Source organism: Triticum aestivum, chromosome 7B, assembly GCF_018294505.1.
Source record: "Triticum aestivum cultivar Chinese Spring chromosome 7B, IWGSC CS RefSeq v2.1, whole genome shotgun sequence".
NCBI lineage: Eukaryota > Viridiplantae > Streptophyta > Magnoliopsida > Poales > Poaceae > Triticum > Triticum aestivum.
Window position 1 is genome coordinate 605,738,935 of NC_057813.1, and position 23,842 is coordinate 605,762,776.

Genomic DNA, 23,842 nt, shown 5'->3' on the forward strand with positions numbered 1-23,842 from the left:
TTAAGGCTAGTGTTGAAGAAACTCCGAGAGCATCGCCTTTATGCCAAATTTTCTAAATGTGAATTCTGGTTGTCAAAAGTGACCTATCTGGGTCATGTAATATCTGGTAAAGGTATTGCTGTTAACCCTGAGCGAGTTCAAGCCGTCCTTAATTGGACTCCACCTGAATCGGTCAAGCAAGTTCGGAGTTTTCTAGGCTTAGCGAGCTATTGCCGTCGCTTTGTCGAGAACTTCTCCAAAGTTGCTAAACCTCTAACCGAACTCCTCAAGAAAGATAAGAAGTTCGAATGGACTCCACAATGTGAGCACAGCTTTCAGGAACTGAAAAGACGCCTGACCTCTGCTCCCGTACTGGTACCGCCAGACTTCTCCAAGGACTTTGTTATCTACTGCGACGCCTCGCGACAAGGACTAGGTTGCATTCTTACGCAAGATCGACACGTAATTGCTTACGCTTCACGGCAATTGCACCCACATGAGGAGAATTATCCTACTCATGATCTAGAGCTTGCAGCCGTAGTCTATGCACTTAAGACCTGGCGACATTACCTCCTCGGTAATCGATGTGAAATATTCACTGATCACCAAAGTCTGAAGTACATTTTCACCCAACCGGATTTGAATCTCAGGCAGAGACGTTGGGTTGAATTGATCACAGACTTCGACTTAGGAATAACCTACACCCCAGGGAAAGCCAACGTCATGGCTGATGCGCTAAGTCGTAAATCTTATTGTAACAACTTGATGTTACAACAAAGTCAACCGCTTCTCCATGAGGAATTTCGGAAGCTTAACCTTCACATTGTACCTCAAGGTTTTCTTTCCACCTTGGTGGCAAAACCTACTCTTACGGATCAAATCATCGCTGCCCAAAAGTGAGATAAGGGAATATCTAAAATCAAAGAGAACATTGCTAGCGGAGGTGCTAGTTGTTTCTCCACAAATGATCATGGTGTTGTGTACTTTGAGAACCGTCTAGTGGTTCCCAAGAACCAGCATCTACGGCAGTTGATCCTTAAAGAAGCTCATGAATCTCCTCTCACCATTCATCCCGGTAGTACTAAGATGTATCAGGACCTACGCCAGAGGTTCTGGTGGACTAGGATGAAGAGAGAAATTGCTCAGTATATTGCAAATTGCGACGTCTGTCGTCGTGTAAAAGCAGAGCATCAACGGCCTGCTGGTACCCTTCAACCCTTAGCTATTCCTGAATGGAAATGGGATAAAATTGGTATGGATTTCATTACCGGTTTTCCCAGGACCAAGAGAGGGAATAATGCTATTTTCGTCGTGGTCGATCGTCTTTCCAAAGTAGCCCATTTCTTACCCGTTCGTGAGAGTATAACCGCTAGTCAGCTGGCAGACTTGTACATCTCCCGAATAGTGTCTCTCCATGGTGTTCCTTTGGAAATTAACTCGGATCGAGGAAGTCTTTTCACCTCTCGATTTTGGGAAAGTTTCCAAAATGCTATGGGAACTCGTCTCTCCTTTAGCACCGCTTTCCACCCTCAGTCAAGTGGTCAAGTGGAACGCGTCAATCAGATTCTACAAGACATGCTTCGAGCCTCTGTTATCTCTTTCGGAATGGACTGGGAGCAGTGCCTTCCATTTGCCGAATTCGCTTACAACAACAGCTATCAATCTAGCTTGGGTAAAGCCCCTTTTGAAGTTCTCTATGGACGACGATGTCGAACACCCCTTAACTGGTCAGAGACCGGGGAAAGACAATTCTTTGGCCCGGATATGATTCAGGAAGCAGAAGAACAAGTTCGTATCGTTCGTGAAAAGTTGAAAACAGCCCAATCCCGTCAAAAGAGTCAATATGACCGAAAGCATAAGGCTATGACTTTCGAGGTTGACGAGAAGGCTTATCTTCGGGTCACCCCTCTGAAGGGAACCCATCGTTTCGGTATCAAAGGCAAATTGGCTCCTCGTTACATTGGACCTTTTCGCATTCTCGCCAAACGAGGAGAAGTTGCCTACCAGTTGGAACTACCTCCGCACCTCTCCAGAGTTCATGATGTCTTCCACGTTTCTCAACTCAGGCGTTGCTTCTCGGATCCAGTCCGTGGAGTGGACCACGAAACGCTTGATCTCCAAGATAATCTTACATATCGAGAGTACCCCATTCGTATCCTCGATCAGGCCGAGCGTACCACTCGACGTCAGAACATCAAGTTCCTCAAAGTTCAATGGTCGCACCATTCTGAGGATGAAGCAACTTGGGAAAGGGAGGATCGTCTTCGACTTGAATATCCCGCCTTCTTCCTGGAGGAACCCAAATCTCGGGACGAGATTCTTTTGAGTGGGGGTGAGTTGTCACACCCTAGCTAGTCATGCATTAGAGTGTTGCATCATGTTTACTCTTTCATCAGAAACTTGAAATGGGGATGACAGAACCCCCAGTCCCCTCTGAAACCAACTAGGGTTACTAAAATAATTTTTCAATGAACCTGAAATGCCCTTCTAAAATGCCCATCATTTTCGTCTTGGTTCAGAACCTCTGCCAAAAGTGGTGCACATTTTCCTAGGCCATTCTAGGGTTTTTGAATTAAATCATAAATATTTGAATTTGGGCATTTAAAATAATATAAAATATTTAAATGCTCAAATATCTCCAAACTAAAATGTTTCATGTTGGAAATAATCCAACTATGGGCCAGGAATAGTTTGGTGATTTTTGAAGTTGCATAGGTATTTTATTAAATTCAACAAAGTTGCAGATATATTAAATAAAAAACAGAAACAGAAAACAAAAAAAAGGGAAAAACTTACCTAGCGCCACCACAGGCCCACCAGCCAGCCCACCTGGCCGGCCCAGCCCGGCCACCGCTCCAGCGAGCTGCTTGGCTTGCCAGGCAGGCAGCCAAGGTGCTCGGCGGCGGCACCGCAGCTCGCCACGCAGCTGCACGCCGCCCGGCCTCCCCCTCTCGCCGCCCTGATGGCCTGGACGAGCTCCACGTCGCGCCCCGACCCTCCTGGACACCTCCATTCGCCCCCAGCTCCTCTCCCTCGTGCTCCCACGCCATGGCCGACGCCACCGTCGCCGCACCATCGTCGTAGCCGTGCTCCCCGTCGTCTCCACGCCGCGCCACCCTGTCCAGAAGCTCCACCGCCCTCTACTCCTTCGAGCTAGCCGAGCCCCGAGCGCTCGCGTGCCTCGAAGCCGCCGCACCAACCTCGCCCAAACCGCCATCGCCGGAGATCCCCTTCGCCGTCGCCGCCGCAGCAGCTCGTCCCCGACCACGCCGTCCTCTCCATCAAGACCACAGTGAGCTGGGCTAACTTCCCCTTCCTCTCTTTCTCTCTCTCGAGCACCACAGCGAGCGCACCAAGCTCACCCGCACGCGCCGTCGCGGACCTCGTCGCCGACGTACTTCCGGCCACACTCCGGCCACAAGATGGTGTCCATCTTACTCACCGAGTCCCACAGCACCTAGCTAGCCACTCCACGAGCCTCACCGACCCCTCTAGCGCCAAGTTCATCCTCGACCGAACCCCGGTGGCCGCCAAAGTCGTCGCCGGCGCCAACTCCGGCCACCCCGACCCCAACAGGCTCCGCCAAGAGCTGCGGGTTGTCCTCAGCTCCACTCCGGTGGTCTCCGCGGTCCATTTGGTGGCCGAAATGGCCAAAACCACTCCCGCCGCCGCGTCGGGCTCGCCGGCGGCTAAACGCCGGCAGCCGACTTTGACTTTGACCACGGGTGGGCCCTGGTTGACTCCCCTGAGTCAATGACAGGTGGGGCCCAGCCCTGTTAATTAAACAGGATTAGTTTTAATTAAATTTTAATTAAAATAATCACCCTGACATGCGGGACCCACTGTCAGGTTTGACCCAGACCTGTTCAGTTGACCACTGACGTCACACTGACGTCAGGCTGACGCAGTAATTGATTTTCTGGATTTAAATTAAATCAGGAAATTCCAGAATATTATTTAAACTTCAAAAAATCATAACTTTTATTCTGTAACTCCAAATTGGACAAATCATATATGAAAAATGATCAGAAAAATCCAATCTATCCATCTGTACTATTTTCATGCATGATCAAACAAGTTAAATTGATGTTTTAAGCAGAACAAGGAAAAGCACTTTAAAAGGCCATGTTTGAGTTTGAAATTTGAATCTTTGATTCAAATTTGTTCAAACCCTTCTGGTTCTAGTTGCATTAGCCCAACACACTCATATTGCCATGTTTCATGCATGCATCATATTGTTGCACATTGTTTGGTGATGCTTGTGTATCGATGTCCTTTGCGACAGGTTCTGCCTCCGAGGAGTATCGTGACTACCCTAACGAAGAACCGTATCAGTGCAACGAACCATCAGGCAAGCAGCCAACCATTTGATCATATCGATACAATCCCATGTTCTCGCTCCTGCTCTCTTTTACTGCATTAAGACAACGTGATTCAAACTGCTGTGTGCTACGGTAGTTGAACCCATTTCCTCTGCATGACCTGTCATTGCCACAGTAACTAGATGAAACCCACTAGCATGTGTAGGAGTTGATTGAGCCCTATGTATGTGTTGTTCCTACCTTGCTATGCCTGCTATGCTTAGAGTCGTGTCAGGTCTGGTTCATCTGGGTGATGGGCTAGAGTGAAATGATTATGCCGGTAATGAGAGTGGTGTGGTGAACACGATTTGGTAAAGGTATCGATGACAGGCCATGTAGGAGTACATGGTGGGTTGTTTCATTGAAGCCGACCTTAAGCACTGAGATCTGTATATGTGATTTAAGATACAGCTACTACCATGCATTGGGCCCTGAAATATGACCCCGCTCGACTTCTTATTCACCCTAGCTCTCTGTCCAGGAGTTGCAAGTAGTTTCTGGTGTTTGTAGCCTACTGGAGGCCGTGGACAGCGCTGACCGTAGGGGTGGGCTGTGATGCGGTAGGTACGTGGCACGGTGTACCGAATACCCGTTAGGTATCTCGGGAACCCTGTTCACATCGTTCGGGGCCGTATGGGAAACCTCGGCCGGACTCCCTGCGGATGGAACCTGAATAGGCGATAAACCTGGACTAGAGGCTTAAGTGTTTAGGTAGGTCGTGGTCTACACCCACGCCGGCTTTCGCTTGAAGTCTGCCGAGCACATGTCGTGTGCAGACGCTAAGTGGTGGAAACATGTATGAAGAAGTACACCCCTGCAGGGTTAGCATGATCTATTCGAATAGCCGCGTCCGCGGTAAAGGACTACTTGGTTGCCTATACAGTTCATAGACAAGTAAATGGAAACTACTAAAAGCCTCAAGATAAGTGTGAGTGCCGAGGATGGCTCTTCCGTAGGAAGACGGAGGTGGATCCTCGGTAGTGTATTGAAGTGGTGAGTAGTGGACTCGTGTGCGCAAAACCATTTCAAGTTGGAGTATCGTAGGATAGCCTAGCCAAGAGTCAAAGCTGGCTTGCTGCAATAACTCCACCAACCCTTCTTGATACTATGCATGTATGTAGGATCTGATGTAAGTCTTGCTGAGTACCTTTGTACTCATGTTGCTGTAATCTACATTTTTTACAGAAGACGCTGCAACCCCTTCTGATGGGTTCTATGTAGACGTTGACATCAACGAGTAGGTTAAAGACCCAGGTGGTGACCCTGAGCTTGTGAAGGACCACGTAGTATAGCTAGGCTTTCCAAGCCTCTTTTATTTTACTAGTTGTCTGTACTCAGACAAGTTACTTCCGCTGCTGGTTTGTATGACTGTATGACTTGTATGTTGGGTCGTGAGACCCGTACCTTTGTGTATGATATGTATGGCTCCCTGAGCCTTAAATAAAGTACTTGTGTCATAGAGTCATGTTGTGATGCTTCGTTGTATTTGCACATATCGAGCATATTGTGTGTATGATTGAAATGCTTGGTATGTGTGGGATCTGACTATCTAGTTGTTTATCTTTAGTAGCCTCTCTTACCGGGAAATGTCTCCTAGTGTTACCGCTGAGCCATGGTAGCTTGCTACTGCTCTGGAACACTTAGGCTGGCCGGCATGTGTCCTTCTTCGTTCCTGTGTCTGTCCCTTCGGGGAAATGTCACGCTTCGAGTACCGGAGTCCTGTTAGCCCGCTACAGCCCGGTTTACCGGAGTCCTGCTAGCCCAGTGCTACAGCCCGGACCCACTTGCTGATGACCGACACGTTCGAAGCTGGGTCATGGATGCCTGTCCCTGTAAGTCTGTGCCACTTTGGGTTTACGACTAGTCATGTCAGCCCGGGCTCTTTATCATATGGATGCTAGCGACACTATCATATACGTGAGCCAAAAGGCGCAAACGGTCCCGGGCAAAGGTAAGGCGACACCCGTGGGAACACCGTGCGTGAGGCCGCAAAGTGATATGAAGTGTTACCGGCTAGATCGATGTGACATCGAGTCGGGGTCCTGCTTGGTATGTGTGGGATCTGACTATCTAGTTGTTTATCTTTAGTAGCCTCTCTTACCGGGAAATGTCTCCTAGTGTTACCGCTGAGCCATGGTAGCTTGCTACTGCTCTGGAACACTTAGGCTGGCCGGCATGTGTCCTTCTTCGTTCCTGTGTCTGTCCCTTCGGGGAAATGTCACGCTTTGAGTACCGGAGTCCTGTTAGCCCGCTACAGCCCGGTTTACCGGAGTCCTGCTAGCCCAGTGCTACAGCCCGGACCCACTTGCTGATGACCGACACGTTCGAAGCTGGGTCATGGATGCCTGTCCCTGTAAGTCTGTGCCACTTTGGGTTTACGACTAGTCATGTCAGCCCGGGCTCTTTATCATATGGATGCTAGCGACACTATCATATACGTGAGCCAAAAGGCGCAAACGGTCCCAGGCAAAGGTAAGGCGACACCCGTGGGAACACCGTGCGTGAGGCCGCAAAGTGATATGAAGTGTTACCGGCTAGATCGATGTGACATCGAGTCGGGGTCCTGACATCTCCTCTCCTATCGGCAGCTTCCGTACGTGTACAATCCAGCAACCACGTTTGCAGCCGGTCGGAGGTAAGACCATTTCATAGTAACAATCATAACAATCCAGCAACCACGTCTCCCAGAAACATCAAGTAGAAAGAAAACAAACATCAGCTCATATCATGACAAAAAAACATCAAACTAGTATGAGATTTTGTACTCGTTTAAAAGAGTTGAAACCGTATAAGATCCAGCTAAAATTATAGTACTATTTTCTGGTAACTATTACCAAAAAAGGCTTTCGCCCGCTTTATAAATAAAGCAAACCACCACAAAGCATACAGCCGAAGCAAGTTCACACACACCACCCGAGTCTCACAACACAGTGAACAGGTTCTGCTGAGGGCATAGCTCAACAAGCCCAAAAGAAAGAAATAAAACAAAGCACTCCAGACGCAAGGAGACTAGTCTGGATCCGGCGGGGGCGGCGGAGCGGCGGCGACAGGCGGATGGCCATCGAGCGGAGGTCGGTGATGAAGACTGAGATGGCGTCACAGTCCGGGGGACGGCTAAGCGGCCGCCAAAGCTGCAAGGAACCCGAGAGTTTGTAGAGAGCGTCAGTAGCGCGACGGAGGGGGGTACGCTGGATCACAAGCTTATTGCGAACGGTCCAAAGAGTTCAGGCAAGAACCCCAACCTCAAGCCACCTAATGTGGCGAGAGGACGTGGGGGACATCTGGAGTTCAGCAAATAAGTCCGGGAAATTGGTGTGGCACCAACTTCCACCGACAACCTCGCGAAAGCAGCTCCAGAGGAACTGGGCGGAGACGCAAGCGAAGAAAATGTGGTTCGAGTCTTCAGGGACACCACAGAGCGGGCATATACCAGTGCCCGGGACATTGCGCTTGCAGACCTCCACTCTAGACGGGACCCGACCGCGAATCCACTGCCACATGAATATGCGAATCTTCAGGGGAACGCGGACGGACCACACCATCGATAGGGGGAGGGGGCGGAGGAGGGGGCAATGGCCATGTACAGTGACTTGGTAGAGAGCTGGCCCGACGGCTCCAGACGCCAGTGCACAAGGTCCTGACCCCCATCCACCAACGGCTCATGCAGAGCAACACACTCAAGCAACTCACGCCAGGCGGCGGATTCCGCCGGCCCAAAGGGCCGACGGAAAGCAAGGCGCCCTAAGTCAAGAAGGGCCCTATCGACAGAGATCATGGGGTCGACGGAGATAGAGAAGAGGGTAGGGAAGCGGGCCGCAAAGGGAGAGTCTCCGGCCCAGCGATCAAACCAGAAGAGCGTCGAGAGGACAGACCCCACCGAAATGGAGGTTCCAATGCGAAGCACCGGGAGAAGCTGGACAATAGACTGCCAGAACTGAGAACCACCCGATTTCTGGCAGAAGGCAAGGGGTTGACCCCGCAGGTATTTATTCCAGATAACGTCGAGCCATAGGCCACCTTGACCCTGCGCGATGCGCCAAAGCCAACGGGAGAGAAGGGCAATATTCATCCTTTTACAGCACATGATGCCCAGGCCACCCTACTCCCTGGGCTTGCAAATATCAGGCCAGCTGACCATGTGATACTTCTGCTTGCCATGTTCGCCAGCCCAGTAGAATCAGGACTGAATTGTGGCGATCTCCTTATGGAGGGACTCATGGAGGCTGTAGAAACTCATAAGAAACAAGAGGAGGCTAGAAAGGGATGAGTTGATGAGAATAGTCCGGGCCGCCTTAGAAAGCCACCTCCCCTGCCAGGGCTCGCACCGGGATTGGAGCTTAGCCACGGAGGGCCGCAGGTCCGTGACGGAGAGTCGCGAATCGCTAATGGGCGTCCCTAGTTAGGAAGTGGGGAAAGAACCCAGACGGCAATTAAGTCTGTTGGCGATGGCCATAGACTCAGAGGGGGAATATCCCATCACCATAACATCACTCTTGTCGATCTTGAGGCCCGACATCCGTTGGAAGCAGAGAAGGAGGAACTTAAGGTTGGCGATGTCCGCCTCCGAGCCTTCGACCATGATGATCGTGTCATCAGCATACTGAAGGATGGAGATCCCCGTGCCCCCAGAAAGGTGGGGGGTAATCCCACGAATGTGGCCAGTGGCTTTTGCCTTATCAAGAATGGAGGCAAGAGCGTCCACTACCATATTGAAGAGGAACAGGGAGAAGGGGTCGCCTTGGCGCACGCCACAAAGGGTAGGGAAGAAAGGACCAATCTCACCATTGATGTTGACCGCCGTGCGACCGCAAGAGACCATTTGCATGACTCTAGTGATCCATCGGTCATCGAAGCCCTTCCGAAGAAGGACTTCCCTGAGGAAGGTCCAGCTAACAGTGTCGTAGGCTTTGTGGAAATTGATCTTCAGAAAAACCGCCTTAAGGCGTATAACCCGGACCTCATGAAGAACCTCATGAAGTACAAGGACACCATCCAGGATGAACCGGCCCTTAATGAAGGCCGACTGGTTAGGATGGGTTATCCGATCCGCAAGCAGGGTCACCCTATTGGCGTACCCCTTGGCCAAGATCCGGAAGATCACATTAATGACCATGATCGGGCGGAACTGCCGGATGTCAGACGCCCCAGGGACCTTGGGGATGAGAGAGATGATCCCATAGTTGAGGCGACCTAGGTCAACAGAACCAACAAAGAATTCATCAAAGATGGCCATGACCTCGGTTTTAATCACATTCCAGAAGGTCTGGAAGAAAATGACAGGGAGGCCGTCCGGGCCCGGCACAGAAGAGGTATTCATACCCTTGATGGCCTCCCAGACCTCCTGCTCAGAGAAGGGGTCCGTCAGTGCCGCGTTCTCTGAGTCGGACACTAGTTGGGCACCAGCCCAACAATCAGGGGCGAGGGTGATGCCGCTCCTAGGGCGGCAGAGAAGAGGGATCTATAGAAGCCATCGACATGGGTCCGGATGTCACGGGGGTCCTGGAGGAGGGTCTCCCCATCCCAGAGAAGGGGGATGGTGTTGCGTCTACGGCGGCCGTTGGCGATCGCCTGGAAGTTTGCAGTATTCGCGTCCCCCTTCAGGACCCATCTTTGAGCGCCCGGAAGGTGCCAATATGCTTCCTCATCGGTGAAGATCACGGAAAGTTGGTCCTCAAGGTCGTAGCGGGACAGCCACTCGTCCGGGGAGAGACCCACCGCGTCAGCCCGAAGGTCAAGGGCCTGGATCGCGGTCAGCAGTGCCTTCTTACGCTCCTTGGCGTTGCGGCCCAGGTTGGCCCCCCAGCCCTTCATAAATTGCCTGCCACGCTTCGCATAGAAGTGCCACGCATCAATAGCAGAGGGGGGACGAGGGTGGGGGTGGGCCCGAGCCTCAATCCACCGAGCGCAAACGGCGTCGGTGAATCCAGACTGGGAGAGCCAGAAAGTCTCAAAGCGAAAACGAGGGGGGATCAGCGGACGTTCGTCCGTGAAGGAGAGAAGCAGGGGGACATGGTCCGAGCCAATCCGAGTGATGGCGCGGAGAGAGGCTAGGGAACAGCGGAGGTCCCAATCCGGGGATACTAGGACCCTGTCCAAGACAGACTGGGTCAGAGAGGCTTGCCGATTGGTCCAGGTGAACCAGGCACCAATCCGATCAATCTCCCGAAGGGCGAGGTCAGTAATGAAGTCATTAAACAATTGCATCCAGGCAAAGCACACATTGTCATTGCTCTTGTCTTCCGCCACTCGCAGCAGGTTGAAGTCACCACCTACTACCACGGGGAGGGAGGCCGCCGAGATCTTCCGGTGGAGCTCCTCCAGGAAGGCGGCCGACCTACTATGGTCGGCAGGCCCGTAGACAATGATGACCTCCCACTTGAAGTTGAGCGATCTCTCGAATAGCTCCATGCTGACGAAGAATTCGCCCCTATCCATGCTGCCCACCTCGAAGGTGGCATCCTTCACACCTAAAAGGATGCCACCCGAGTGGCCCGTGCTCCCACTAGAAGGGAGCCAGTGCCACGCAAAGAGGTGAGAGCTCAGCCGGTCAAGCTCAGGAAGCGAGAAAACGCGACGCATGGTCTCCTGAACAGCAACAATGTCGATGTGCTCATCCCGCATGAACTCCACAAGCTGGCGGCGACGACCATCATGGCCGAAGCCGTGGATGTTCCAGAAAAGAGCCCGCATTAAGGAGCCATAGGGGGTCTGCTTGACCCCAGAACACAAGAAGCGCTTTGCGCGTGAAGAGCCGCCGTGCGGGAGCGGGTACGGCCCCAGATCTCCACCCCGGCCACAAGGGGGGAGGCGCCGTTTGCCGCGGCACGGGCGGAGAAGGGGACACCCCAACCGCAGAGGCGGCTGGAGGAACGAGGAGGTCCGCACGGGCCTCCGCGAGTTTCCCATCGAGAACCTCACGAGCTTTGATGGCCGCGATCTGGGCTAGAGGAGGGCCAGCTTCCCCACGGAAAATGATCGCGGAGTCGGAGGCCACTTTGGCGAGGTTGCCCAGCGGCACAGACTCAAGCGCAGAGAAGGAACAAGACGAAGCAGAGGGGGGAACGGAGGGCGTACCTGGCTCCAGGTTACGGGCGGCAGCGCGGAGCTCCACCCGCTCGGGAATGGGCAGAGTCGGGCTGCCCTCAGGGTGAGCAGCATCTAGCCGCGCACTCCGGCAGGAGGCAACCACCGGGGAGGAGGTCGACCGGCCGCGACGGGAGTAGGCGACGGAGCGGGGGGCGGGGGCTGGGCCACCAAAGGCGTGAGAATCCGAGCCGCCCCCACCCCCGGCAGAGACGGCGCGGGAGAGGCCAGCAGAACTGGCCCAGCACAGCCGAGGAGGAGTGGTGTTGGGGGAGGCGACGCAGCCGGCGGGGGGAGGGCGCTAGGAGGGCCGAAGGGTCGGCAACCGGGGCAACCCGCGGAGGCGACGAAGGCGGAGGAGCTTCAGGCGGAGGGGAGGAAGGGGCGACGGGGGTGGCGATGCCGGGGCGGAGGGGTCTGCCACAAGGGGCGTCCCCCCCACCGCGGGCGCCGCCGGAGCATCCGGGAGCAGGCCGATGGACGGGACCACCGAGTCCAGCGCAGAGGGCGGAGACGAGGCGGGGGAGCGCGGGGAGGAGGCAGGGCAAACCACCAGGCCCACACTGGAGATGTCGCTCCCCTCGGAGGGCAACGTCGTAGAGAGCGGGATGCCACCCAACGGAGGGCAAGCAGCGGCCTGGCGGCCCTTGCCCCCCGCGGTAGGAGGGGGGCGAGGGGGAGGGGGAGCGGGAGTCCTCGGACGCTCCCTCCTCATCTGAGCGGTGGGGGCGGGAGCGGTGACGGCCGTGGTAGTCCCCGCCGGCCCCCGGGTTGCCACCGGGGAGGCCGATGTCGAAGGAGCGGGGACGCCCAACGTGGTTGGGCGGCTCGGGGGCGAACCTGAGGTCGAAGCCCTGGTCGTTGAAAAAGACCCGGACTGAGGTGTGAAGCTTGGAGGAGTCGAGGCATTTGACCTTGACCCAGACCTCCTCCTCCTTGCGCAGAGAGAGCACGTGGACCGCCACCACCTTGCCCAAGAGACGAGACATCTGGCGGATGTCGGGCTCGGACCGCGCAATATCGGGGAGGCCGGAGATGAGGATCCAGGCGGTGTCGAGGACAGCCACGCCCTGGGCATCGAGAACCGGCTTGGATATCTCGACAACCAGCTGGTTGAGAGCGAGAGTGATCCGGCCACTACGCGTCGCGTAGCCGTAGCTGACGGAGTCGGGGAAGACGACAGAGAAGATGTGACCGGCGGTGGGGGTGACCACCCAGTCCCACAGGTGACGGTAGAGATGGTTGAGCTCAGCCTCGATCATCTCCGGGGATGCCACCCCATCGACGACCGTGACGACCGCCTGAAGGGAGGGCGACGGTGGGGGGTCGTCAGGGACCTCGAGGTGGAAGAAACCCAACCCCTCGATCCCATGCCCATACATCATGAGCTTCGAAACCACCGGTCTATCCGGACACAGGAGGGCGGGGTGGCCGGGATCCTTGCAGATGTAGCAGCACTGAGGGTTGACGCAGTTCACTTGCGAGTGTCCCCTCACCCCACAGTTGAAGCATGGGGGGCGAGGGAGACCGGAGACGGGGCCGGGAGCAGGGGAGGCGCCGGACCCGCGGGAGGGGGCACGGCTGGCGCGCCGCGAATGCCCCGGCGCTTCTTCTTCTTGGCAGGCCCGGGCTGACCCCGGGTGAGGCCTCCACCAGGAGCAGGGGCCAGTGCCGCAGTCCCGGGGGCAGAGGCGTGGGGAGGCACATAGCGGCTCATTTCCGGGGTGGGGAGGAGCCCGTCCCGGAGGCGGGGAGGGCTGGGACGAGCCGAGCGGGAGGGGGACGGGGAGCGGCCCCGACGAGGCGACGGATATGGGGAGCGCCGGCGAGAGCACCAGTCTCCCGACGAGGCCCGCGGCGACCGGGACCTTCCACGGTCCTCACGGCGGGTGGGAGAGCGGCGGCTGTCGCGGAGCTCCCGCCGGAGTTCCTTCTCGCGCCGGAGGGCGTCGGGAGAGGGGCGAGACGGCTCACGCAGGAGCTCCCGCGCCTTCCTTTTGGCTCGGGGGACCGCGTCCGACCATTCACGCGGCATGGGGGGCTGCGGCGGGGGGGGGAGGAGGGGGTGCGGAAGGGGAGGAGTGGGAGGGGCGGAGACGTCGGCCGGACAGCCAGAGGAGGGGGGGAAACGGCTGGAGTCGCCGGGGAGGCGAGGAGGGAGTCGGGGGGGGAGCCGAAGGAAGGAGTCGGCGGCGCGGGAGGGAGGGGGGGAGAGGAAACCCGCACGGGGGCCAGATCGAGGGGTAGCTCCCGCTGCTGGGCCTAGGGCACGCATCCGGCCTGCCCAGATTGGGCCGGACCGGGGGGGTGGGGGTGGGCCGCCCAGGGGTGGGCCGCGTTGAGCCCAACGGCCGCGGCGGGCCGGGGCCTAGCAGCCCAACCAGCCCAGCGAGGCGGTCCACGCCATGGGAGAGAGTGGGGGCGCGGGGAAGAACCCTACCGGGGCCGACCGCCGGCGCAGGTCCGGCACGGGTGGCAAGAAGGGCCCGGGCGCTCCGGCCAGTCCGCACCTGGATCCCGGAAGACCCGAAATGGGCGATGAATGGGCGGAACAGCGCGGGGCAGGGCGCCGGGGTCGGGAGGAGGGGAGGGAGGGAGAGGGGCGACGGGGAAGTGGAGGGGGCCGGCGGCCGAGCCACCACCGCCGGGCGACGCCAGGATGAGCGGGCGGGGCCCCGTTCGGAGCGTCCGGCCACGCCCCAGGCAAGCACGCGCCGGCGGCGGGGGGCCCTACCAGCCAAGGCCACCCCTTTGAGGGTCTCCGCCCGAGCCGGACTCAAGGGAGCCGAAGGGGGCGACGGCGGTGCCCGCCTGCCGGTAGCAGAACCCCTCACATGGGGGGCTGAGCTAGCCGGTCGGCGAGGCAGACCGAGCCGGCGGACGGAGTGAGGGGGCGAGGGGGACGGGGGAAACAGGGGAGGGGGAAAGGCGCGTCATCCGCGCAGTTCGCCCAGTGAAATCGGGTCGCCGAGGCGGCGGCTGAGGGAGCGTCCGGCGAGGGGGGCGGCGCCGGGTCCGCGATGAGGGAGACCGCTGGGGAGGGGGCGAGGGAGGGCGCCGACGGCGCGGCGACGGGCGCGGCGGGGGCGCCCGCGGGGACGCCAGGGGAATCGCCAGAGCCCGAGTCGCCCATCGTCTCTCACCGAGCATCCCTCTGGTAACTATTCCGTACGCGTTTACCGCCGACCGGGGTAATGGTAATATTAGAATACTAATTTTGGTAATTATTCCATCAGGACATTTTGTTTACTTTTTTGTGTGAAAATTTTGGTGTGTTGGTGGATGTAAATACTTCTACTGGGCTGGAAGCAAGCTGGACACATATGATGGAGTTGTGACAGCAAGCTTCAGAGTTTGCAAAGAAGCTTTTAGAAGATCAGAAAATGAAGAAACTTGCAATGTTGCTCTGGCTTGTTTCAGTTGTTTTAGCATTTGTCTATGGAATGGTAGCGTCGGCTCAGTTAGTATGAGAGTGAATTAAGCAGGGCTTTGGCATTGTGGCAGGATGAGAGTGAATTAAGCTGCCCAGAATTATTTGTACAGTTTCACCATAACTTTCAAAGAACACATTTTCTGAACACGACAGTGAACATATCACATAAGAACCAGTCATGCCGACATCGCAAAGCAGTACATGTGTCTTATAAGATGGAACAAGTGGTACCAGTACGCCTCACCTGGAGTCATCGGGAGCTCGGGACTATCCTGCTCCTCGTCAAGCCGTCTTCTAATTTCAACTTTTTAACCTTCTTGTATGTAACAAACAAGACTCTCATTGTGTGTACCTTACTACCTTCTAATTTCCACTCTTAACTTTGCACCTTAAAATTGTAGATAACTTCTCAATTTGTTATGTTTCAGGTGACTGAAATTCAGCTATCTGAATTTTGGTATAGAATGCACTTTCCGCACTGGGCTTGATGGATAGTTTAGAGCAGGATATAGAAAGGATCTTTGTTAAGCTACACTTTTCGCAATCTAATCATTTTCCATTACTTTCTATTGAAATCTGCTCAAGGGGCTGACAAGTGGACCTTTTGATTGAATGTATAGTAATGTTTGCCCCACTATGTTAAAGTAGTTTTTCCAATATTACCTTAGGTATCAATTTAGAAAATATGTTAGAATTGAAAAGTTACAACAAGAATGTACAAATAGAACTTTAAAGACAAGGATTTTGTATGAAGCTACAGTTCCTGTCCATATTTTGCTTTTCTGATACTTGATATGAAGCTTCAATTCTTATACTAAATACAGTTCATGTATTCTTCTGTTTTTCGGAGACATTATGTGAAGCAACCCATAGCAACTTGCAGCATCACCTTTTAATTGGTGCCCTTCGTGAATTCAAGTTTGACAGTGCCCGACTCCATTTAATATTTTGTATCGGGCAGTAGGTTCATAAACCCTGGATGCATGTTCCTCTCCTGTAGGTTGGTCTATTGACTAAACCATTTGCTTTCCAATGTTTCAGGTTTGGTGTCTAAAAAAGAAAATCCAGGCTTGGAGTTGTAAGTGGTCCTAATTAACCTATGTAGGTTCGAGAAGGCATTGCTTCTTTACATGAATGTGCTTCCTGTTATGCAGTGTGGAAAATAATGTTGTGCCGCCAGCTCATCCATGATAACCATCTGTTCAGATTTACCCCCTCTGTCCAGAAATAAGTGGACGACAAGTATTTTCGGACGGAGGTAGTATCTAATTATATCTTCCAATGCATCAAGCTAATAGTCCCAGGAACCTGAAATCAGCTTAAATCATAACATCATGGTTTCGTCAAAAAGCTTTATTGTGGCATAAATACTAAGTGATGAGGAACATTCAGATGCAAAGCACCCATGTTCCTGAGAGAAACCCATGTTGTACATTTCTGTTCTCTCTTTTTTACTTTTCAGAAAGTTATCTCAAGCATATGCTTTTATTTTGATGAAGGTAGATTTTACAACTGCATGCCCAGGCTTAAATAGTACCCCCTATGGCCCAAAATAAGTGGCGTGGATTTAATAAAACTTTGTACTAAATCAGCGACACTTATTTTGGGACGGAGGGAGTAACAAAGGACATAGCAGCAGAAGAGCATGATGTATTGGATAGCTTCTGCTATCGGCATTCATGTTCATTTCATTTCACTAGCACTTTGACTTACTGAGGGCGGCGAAGTGAAGGAAACTCTGTGTTCGAAAATAAACACACCTTTGTGTGTAAAAATGCACTGATGAATTTTCGGTGTAATCGGTGTTTCGGTTCACGCTTAAGAAGTGCTCCATCATGGTCTCAGTTTACAATTCAAGTTGGGCGCGTTAATCATTATCTGTAATAAATCAGGTTTCCGAGCTGTGTGGAGCTCCTGATTTTTCCAGTCTCTGTAATGAGTAGGTTCGAGTTAGGATTTTAGGGCTATTTTCTGGTGCGTCAGTTAGAGATACTTCTTGCTCTCTCATGGCCCCAAAATAAAAATATAAGGCCTCCTTTGGGTTGTAGGAATTCTGTAGGAATTCCAAAGGACATGATTTCTATAGGGCAAAAAATCCTTTAGAGCCCTTTATTTTGTACGAATAGAATCATATTTCTATGGAGGAATTCTTCCTCCTCCACTTTTTATAGAAAAATAAACATTAGCCTAGACTCAATGAAAAAAATCTTATAATGTGAACCAAAGAGCATCTCCTTTCCTTATTGCTATTCATAGGATTGAGATACATGTCATCTCATTTCCTATGACTTTCATGTTCCCTTCCTACCCTATGAACCAAAGGAGGCCTGCGTATTTTTTATGATATAAATTGTGAACGATGTGATAAAAATATGCTGTTGCGTACTTTTTTTTTCTCATGTTAGTTCGGATGAGATTAAGGTGTTGTATTTGGTTTATCAAAGAAAGAGATGGAATTCAGGCACGCATTACCAACGACAAAATGATTGAATACGAGAAAGTTGAAGTGCTTACTGCAAAAGTCATGTTTTATATCTAACAAATACCAAGGGGGTTTTCATAAAACGCACATTAAGTGGTCTGACATGCCTCCACTAGAATCTGTACCGTCGGCCCAGATTGATATTATATATTTTTCTACTAGAACCCACTTTGTATGTAGTTCACATTGAAATCTCTAAAAAGAGGAACGACGATATATTTAGAAACGGAGGGAGTACTAGTTGCTCCCCCATATGAATGCAATGCCCCATAGGAAACGTTGAACAGCATCTACGCTCCAAGCAGAATACTGAAGCAGGGCTGCACAGAGACCACACGAATAATATCGAAGTGATTGCGTGTGGGGCCCATGAACACTGAAAGTGATCGAATGTGCACGCAGAGATGGTGCTTTCAGACAATGCAGCTTGATGGAAAATAATTGAGCTTCAATCGCAAGCACAATAATAATAGCATTGACTTGACTTGCAGGCTCTTTGGCTGGTTCTTGATGGCTTCAACAACAAGACTAACGTTCCCCCCTCAGTCATGACAGTCTTTTGATGATTTCAGATTCTGAAGCGCACAAGAAGGTCGCTGGATCTGCATCGATTTTAAGCCAGGTGTGTTGCCCTTAATTTCGATCTGGTTCTTTTACAATTATCCTAGCTAGGTTGATGTGAAAACAAGCAGTTCTTACCATTACAAGCCAGGTGGGTGGTTGTTCTCTGGTTTTGGTGGGTAAAAGGAACGACGATACCTCAAGTTGAAGATCAAATCCAGCTGTTTGTCATCAACAGCAGGCTAGCACACTCAATCATACCCATAACCCACGAGTTGATGAAAGTTTAGGATCTCCACGAGTAAGTTTCAATGACAACAAGACCAGCCAAGCCATGAGGCTCAGAAATTCAAGAATCCATGAGATTGTTGTGATGGTGTCAGCTTCAGGAACGCACGAGGAGGTCACCAAGATCGATCTGATGCCGGCTTCTTGATTTGTGACGACAGGTAATGGTCCGGTTTTAGTTGCTATCCATTGTTTCCCTTGAATTCAAAAATAATCTGGAATTGATCTGTAGCATAATTGTTGATCATCCTCGTTAGTTGTTACTGCCAGCATAGTTAAACATGGTGTGCATATCCTCTTTCACTAAAATTACAGTAGTGTTGAAATTTCTAGCCTACTCAAGTTAACATTCTTGTTGCGTGTGGACTTCCTAAAGTGAATACGGTAGTTTCTTTTAATTGAAGTCATTTTAAACTGTATCCAATAATATATCAATATCTCTTAATGACTATATGGTATTATAGCTTTGTTTTCTTATTCCTTTTCTCGATTGCGGTACATATTTCTAGCAACTTAATAAACAACTCTAGCTATTTGTTTCTCCATACATGTGGAGATACTTTATGTAGATATTGAGAAAACCATGGAATTAAGTTACCAAAACTTATCTCATTAGCCAACTATCTGAAAGTAGAATATTATTCATATTGGGGAGTTGGCTTGGTATTCAGATTTGACTTCAATATTTGGGAGATTTTAACTCGGGTGTCCCTATGTGAAGCGAAGGATGCAAAGTCAGTTGTTTTTGTCTGGTGTCACCCGTTGTTGTCTTTTTTTTTGGATGAAAACAATAGGTGATTGCCTACTACAATTTTATAAAAAGTGAGAACACGTACAAATACATGGAGGGTAAAAAAGGAAAGAAAAAACACTACCTAAATATTTTCAGCAAGGTGTACATGCCATATTAAGATTTTGTTTCTGTTATGTGAAAGATCAGATGTATCCCCTCCTTGAAAGTTTGTCGCCACCTGTATTGATTAAGTGAAATTTTATTGAAGATGAAGCTATTTCGACATCCTCAATGCTCCCAAGTAATTGCACTGATGAACTCTATAAAGAAAGGAACTCCCAAAGCCTTCTTAGGAGTTAGGAGAACTAACCTTTATTTTTTATCCTTGTAGAGTGACTCCTGGGCATAAGCAATTCCAGCAGGCTTTAGCAAACTGGCAATTAGATAATTTATGTTCCTCAGATTCAAGTGCATTCTGATCACACATGACACAGCCATAAGAGAGGATAAAAATGTGCTTCCTTTGTAGCATTTCTCTATTGTTAAGCATGTTCATTACCCAAAGCCAGAAGAACACCTTATGCCTCAGTTGACATCATGATTTTCAAAGCCAGTTGAATTGAGCAGGGATCTCTTGGTACCCAACAATAATTCTGTAAACTTTACTAGTACAATATCCAGGTGATTTCCAAGGATAGCGCCAGGTGTCTGAGTTGGCATTAGCCTGAATGGATTGCAACATCATTTTTAAATCCTGAAACTTGATCTTGTCAGCTGATAATATTAAGTTTGCCACACTTGATATAAGAGTCCCAAGCTTTCTAAAATTCTCATGGATCTGTCTGTTTTAAGTACCTTTTTGTTTGATTCTGTGGGTTAGAGGTACAAAGATTAACAGTATCAAATATGAGTTTAGTAGAATTACCTTGATTTTTTTGCTTATTACACTTTTCTATTCTGGTTGGAAGGTTTAAAAGTTTTTTGACAAATGTGTGGTACTAGCAGAATGCACTGATGATTTAATTAATACATCACCTCAATTTGCAGTGGCCATTCTAATGATACCGAGGAAAATATACAAGTAGGCTACCACCCAACAGACAGATATTAGTAATTCTCAGAAAATAATGGCGGAGATTGTGAATTCTTCTAGCCATTAAAAAGATCGGAAATGCCTTGGCAAATGGAGTGGCAGACCAGGTGAGCATGCAGTTTGCGAAGTACGGGAAGCAAAAAGTAGAGCTACAGGGCAGCATGGGTCGTGTTGCAAGGGAGCTTCGCGTCATGCTTGATGTTGTTTGTCAGATGGACATTCAAAACAGCAGCAATCAAGTATACGAGGGCTGGTTGGAGGAAGTACGGAAGGTAGCACATGTGATGGAAGACATAGTGGATGAGTACTTGTATCTAATTGATCAGGAACATGATATAGAGTTTTGCTTTTACCTGAAGCAAGGGGTCAGAAAACCAGGATCTCTGCTTTATTTGAACCAGATAGCTTTCAAGGCGAAGGAAATAGAGAAAGACCTTGCACACCTGTCAGAGATAAAAAATCGTTGGGTCCCCATGATACAGAACGGGGATACTAGCAGCTCGAATTACATTGTCAAGAGGTCCCAAGATCTAGCAAACATTTCACGTTCCCTTGATGAAGAAGATTTAGTGGGGGTGGATAGAAACAGAGAGACACTTGAGCAGTGGTTGGCTGGTGCTGATTTGCAGTGCTCCGTGATAGCACTGCTTGGAATGGGAGGACTTGGTAAAACAACTTTAACTGCAAATGTCTATAGGAAGGAGAGAGGGCAATTCCAGTGCCATGCGTGGGTCTCCATTTCTCAAACTTATTCTAGAGAAGATGTCCTGAGGAATACAATCAAGGAACTTTTCAAAGATAACGCCAGTGTTCTGTCTAACACTGCGGCGATGGACATCACATGCCTTGAAGAGACACTGAAAAGATTTCTGGAGCAACATAAATATTTGATCGTATGGATGATGTTTGGACTCCACAAGCATTTGATGACTTGTCTAGAGTGCTTATTCATGATGACAAGGGCAGCAGACTGATAATTACAACAAGGGAAGGTGATGTTGCTGCACTTGCCTCTCCAGGACATATCTTAAAGCTCGAAGCTTTACCAGAAGACAAGGCATGTGATCTCTTTCATAAGAAAGCCTTTCCAACAGATAAAAATCATGAATGTCCTGTGGAGTTGAAGTCTCTGTCCTACGAAATAGTTAGCAAGTGCAAAGGCTTGCCTCTCATTATTGTGTCAGTTGGTAACCTCTTGCGTGTGCGTGAGAAAACTGTGGAAGAATGGAGAAGAATAAATGACCAACCGAGTTGGGAGTTAATTAATAACTTGAGGCTCGATCACATAAGGAATGTTTTGCATCTGAGCTTCATCTATCTTCCAGCATGCTTGGAAAGTTGTTTCCTATACTGCAGTTTATTTCCAGAAGACTATCTTTTCAAAAGGAAACAACTTGTACGGTTATGGATAGCAGAGGGATTCATTGAGGAGAGGGGTGAAAGCACATTAGAAGAAGTGGCAGAAGGCTATCTGCAGGAGTTAATTGATAGAAACATGCTACAACTTGTTAAAAGGAACTCATTTGGTAGGAGAAGGAATTCAGAATGCATGATATCTTACGAGAATTGGCTGTTGATTTGTGTCAAAAGGATTGTTTTGGTGTTACATATGAGGATAAATGTGTGGGTTCTCTTGAGATGGATGGGCGTCGATTGGTAATGCATAAGCTAAAGAAGGATATTCAGCACTCGTTTTCTAGTATACACCAACTTCGAACCGTCATTGTAGTGGATGATAACATGCCATCATTCACTCTACTACCTCTGTTATGTAAGAAGTCAAGATATATGACAGTGCTAGAATTAAGTGGCTTACCCATTGAGAAGATTCCAGATGCTATTGGAGATCTTTTTAGTCTCCGCCATTTAGGTTTGCGTAATTCAAAAGTGAAGATGCTCCCGAGGTCTATTGAAAAGCTTTCAAATTTGTTGACACTGGACCTTTATAGATCAGATATACATTATTTGCCTAGTGGGGTTGTCAAACTGAAGAAGTTTAGGCACTTATTTGCTGAGAAAATGAATTATCTAGATTGGAGGGATATTCATTCTCACAGTGGTATGACTATCCCCATTGGTCTTGGGAATCTAACAAACCTGCAAACCTTACGAACAATGGAAGTGCGGGGTGAGTCAGTTAGACATTTGGGGGAGCTGAGGCAACTGAGAAGCTTGAGGTTATCAAATGTAAAGGGAATCTACTGTGGACGCATCCGTGAGTCTCTAGTTCAGATGCAATATTTGTCCAAGCTATCTGTGAATGCAAGTGATGAGAACGAGGTTCTCTTGTTGAACGTCCTCCCGCCAAATCTGCAAACGCTATCGTTGAGAGGACGATTAGAGCAAGGGTCGTTGGAGGAGTCTCCTCCCTTCCAATCTGATGGAGGACAAAACGTGTGTGCATTGGCTCTGTCTTGGTCACAACTGAGAAAAGACCCACTGCCATCGCTTTCTTTGTTGTCGAACTTGACACTTCTACACTTCACCAGAGCATACAACGGAGAGCAGCTGACATTTCTCACGGGGTGGTTTCACAAGCTAAAGATTCTCTTTCTAAGAGACCTGCCTAATCTGAACCAGCTAGAGATACAGCAAGGTGCCATGGCGGGCCTGGAAAGATTATCCCTAGTCAACCTCAACAGCATGACGGAGGTCCCACCTGGCATCGAGTTCCTCGTGTCCCTTCAGTATCTGGTCTTCCACGAAATCACCGGTGACTTCTTGACGTTGCTGCGCCAATGCTCTGCGATTCGAGGGAAGCAGTGGCATCATACTCTCCAGCTTTGACCTGCCGCACTGGTCGGGAAATGTGTACATAAGTAAGTTGTAGCCACTCACCTATCAACTAGTGCCAGTACTTGTTCCTCCCTCTAATCTCACTAACTTAAGAGTTAAGATGCTCATATGATGCTTCCATAAGAAAAAAGGCTCATGTGATACTGGTCTCATGTAGGTCACCCGCCCGAAGGAAGATGCTTTAAAATTTGGGCCGCGTGAAGATATGGCGTCAATTAATCTCAAGATGAGTATATGCAGCGTCTCTGTACGTTCGTGCTACACCTGATGTGCACACCGTCTGGGTTTCCTCTACCTTTTCAAGACGTACTACTGATACTACTGCCTGATGGGCTCACTGTTTGCTACCACTACTGCCTGTGTTTACTACTGCTAGAACTACTGTTCGTGACTTCGTGTGATTGCTTGTGAGGTGTGATAATATTGATTTGGGCTGTGCCTTGGCTTTTAAGTAACACGACACTTACCGTAAGACCGTGAGTGAGTTGTGTTTTAATAATCGCACTAATTTTTGCAGTACATGATTGAATTTCATACTTCCATTTGATATGATATCGCCTATTAATTCCAGCCGTATCTGTAAAATAATACAATTTGGTTTTAGGCAGAAGGCTCAAGGAGAGCCCGGCACAATTTGGTTAGTGATTCATAACGCTGAGACATGCATTTTCACTGCCATATGGTTACTGGCTTTAATTAGTTATTGTTGTTGTAACTTGCTGCTGATGGGTGGATCCTTGAAATGGTATCAACACATGTGCCTGTTTTCTAACTAGTCTTCTGTCTTATCTCCCTTAATTTGGAAATATGAGCTTTTATTTTTTTTTCCTTTCTGGTTACTTGTTTTCTCTATAAATTATGGATAATGACAATATATTTTGGAGTGCTGAGTTAGAAATGAAGGGCCATAAATAATTTTACGTGTTTGCTATTTATACAAGTTGCCTCAGTCTCTAGTTCAGGAAAAAAGTAAAGTATGTTTTTGGTCCCTCAAGTTTTTCAAAAGTACAGACTTGGTCCCTCAAGATTGTTT

The 23,842-nt window shown here is 50.1% G+C and overlaps 1 long non-coding RNA gene and 1 pseudogene across 1 annotated transcript; one reads left to right on the plus strand and one right to left on the minus strand.

The window, feature by feature from the left end:
• The first annotated feature begins 14,606 nt into the window (after nucleotides 1–14,606).
• LOC123158880 (disease resistance protein RPM1-like) lies at nucleotides 14,607–23,333 on the plus strand (annotated as a pseudogene).
• LOC123158882 (uncharacterized) lies at nucleotides 18,261–19,417 on the minus strand. Its single transcript, XR_006479377.1, has 3 exons — nucleotides 19,291–19,417; nucleotides 19,063–19,158; nucleotides 18,261–18,413 (listed from the first exon to the last, which is right to left on the minus strand). It is a non-coding gene; the product is annotated as an uncharacterized lncRNA (long non-coding RNA).
• Nucleotides 23,334–23,842: the final 509 nt, after the last annotated feature.